We start from the raw sequence: 2,774 nt of genomic DNA, 5'->3' as shown, positions 1-2,774 counted from the left end.
TCCTTCCTTCCTTCCTTCCTTCCTTCCTTCCTTCCTTCCTTCCTTCTCTCTTTCTCTCTTTCTTTCTTTTTCTTTTTTTTTTTTGAGCCAGAGCTTCACTCTGTAGCCCAGGCTAGAATGCAGTGGCAAGATCTCAATTCACTGCAACCTCTACTTCCCGGGCTTGAGCAATCCTCCCACCTCAGCCTCCCGACTATCTGGGACTATAGGTGTGTGCCACCACACCTGGCTGATTTTTGTTTTTTTTTTTATAGAGATGGGGTCTCACTATGTTGCCGAGGCTGGTCTCAAACTCCTGGGCTCAAGCAATCCCCCTGCTTCAGCTTCCCAAAGTGCTGGGACTACAGATATGAGCCACCACACCTGGCCCTATTTTTAACTTTTGAGAAACTTCCATACTCTTTTTCATAATGACTGTACCGACTTACGTTCCCACCAACAATATACAAAAGTTCTTTTTTCTCCACACCCTTACCGAAATTTCATGTTCCTTGTCTTTCTGATAACCATTCTAACAGGTGTGAGGCAATACTTCGTTGGAGTTTTGACTTGCATTTCTCTGACAATGAGTGCTGTTGAGCACTTTTTCATGTGCCTTTTGGCCATTTGTATGCCTTCTTTGGAAAAAGCTATATTCAAGATCTTTTGCCCTTTTAAAAAATTGGGTTATCTGTGGCCAGGCGCAGTGGCTGATGCCTGTAATCCCAGCACTTTGGGAGGCTGAGACAGGTGGATAACCTGAGGTCAGGAGTTTGAGAACAACCTGGCCAACATGGAGAAACCCCGTCTCTACTAAAAATTCAAAAAATTAACCGGGTGTGGTGGCGGGCACCTGTAATCCCAGCTACTCGAGAGGCTGAGACAGGAGAATCACTTGAACCCAGGAGGTGGAGGTTGCAGTGAGCGGGGATCTCACCATTGTACTCCAGCCTGAGCAACAGAATGAGACTCTGTCTCAAAAAAAAAATAATAATAATTTTTAAAATTTGGTTATTTGGCTTTTTGCTGGTGAGTTGCATGAGCTTCTTATTTTCTTTAGATAACTTTTTTTTTTTTTTTTTTTTTTGAGACAGAGTCTCACTCCATTACCCAGGCCTAAGTGAAGTGGTGTGACCTCGGCTCACTACAACCTCTGCCTCCCAGGTTCAAGCAATTCTCCTGCTTCAGCCTCCTGAGTAGCTGGAATTGCAGGCATGTACCACCATGCCCGACTAATTTTTGTATTTTTAGTAGGGACGGGGTTTCACCATGTTGGCCAGGCTGGTCTTGAACTCCTGACCTCAAGTGATTCGCCCGCCTCGGCCTCCCAAAGTGTTGGGATTACAGGTATGAGTCACTGCGCCCGGGCTATATTTTCAAATATAAGGTTTACAGATATTTGCCCTGATTCCATAGGTTGCCTTTTCATTTTGTTGGTTATTTCCTTTGCTACACAGAAGCATTTTAGTTTGATGTAGTTCCATTTGTTAATTTTTACTTTTATTGCCTGTGCTTTGGTGTCACAGCCAAAAAAAAATTATAAAGACCAATGTCAAGACACTTTTCCGCTAACATCAAGAAGCTTTTTCCTATGTTTTCTTCTTGGAGTTTTGTATTTCAAGTCTTACATGTAAGTCATTATTCCATTTTGAGTTAATTTTTGTATATAATGTAAGGGTACAATTTCATTTTTTTTTTTTTTTTTGGCATGTGACATAAGTTTTCCCAGCATCACTTATTTATTTATTTATTTTTAATTTTTTGTTGTTGTTGGTTTTTTTTTTTTTTTTTTTTTTGAGATCAAGTCTCACTCTGCCGCCCAGGATGGAATGCAGTGGCACGATCTCGGCTTACTGCAACACCCTCTCCCAGGTTCAAGCAATTCTCCTGCCTCAGCCTTCCAAGTAGCTGGCATGTGCCACTGTGCCCAGCCAATTTTTGTATTTTTAGTAGAGACAAGGTTTCACCATGTTGGCCAGGCTGGACTCGAACTGCTGACCTCAGGTGATCCACCCACTTCGGCCTCCAAATGTGCTGGGATTACAGGCCTGAGCCACTGTGCTCTCCCTATTTATTTATTTATTTATTTATTTATTTATTTATTTGAGACAGAGTCACACTCTGTCACCCAGGATGGCGTGCAGTGGCATGACCTCAGCTCACTGCAGCCTCTGCCTGCTGGCTTCAAGCAATTCTCCTGCCTCAGCATCCTGAGTAGCTGGGATCACAGGTGTGCACTAGGACGCCCAGCTAATTTTTGCATGTTTTAAGAGAAATGGGGTTTTGCCATGTTGGCCAGGTTGGTCTCAAACTCCTGACCTCAGGTGATCCATCCGCCTCAGCCTCCCAAAGTCCTGGGATTAGAGGCATGAGCCACCGCACCCAGCTTCAACATCACTTATTGAAGAGACTTTCCTTTTTCCATTGTGTATACTTGGTACCCTTCTCAAAGATTAGTTAACCATGTATACACAGTTTTATTCCTAGGCTCTGTCTATTGTTTCATTGGTCAATGTCTCTCTCTTAATGCCAGCATCATATTATTCTGACTACTATAGCTTTATAATATAGTTTGAAATTAGGGAGTGTGATGTTTCCAGAATTCTTTTTCTTTCTCAAGATTGCTTTAGGTATTTGGATTTTTGTGTGTGTGTGGTTTTGTATGAATTTTATGATTGTTTTTCTATTTATTTCTCTAAAGAATAGCATTAGAATTGTGATAAGGATTAGAATTTTGATAGGGTTGAATCTGTAGATAGCTTTGTATACTATAAACATTTTAAAAATATTGATTC

This window comes from Piliocolobus tephrosceles, chromosome 4 (genome assembly GCF_002776525.5).
Source record: "Piliocolobus tephrosceles isolate RC106 chromosome 4, ASM277652v3, whole genome shotgun sequence".
NCBI lineage: Eukaryota > Metazoa > Chordata > Mammalia > Primates > Cercopithecidae > Piliocolobus > Piliocolobus tephrosceles.
Note: the sequence above shows the minus strand (reverse complement) of the source record.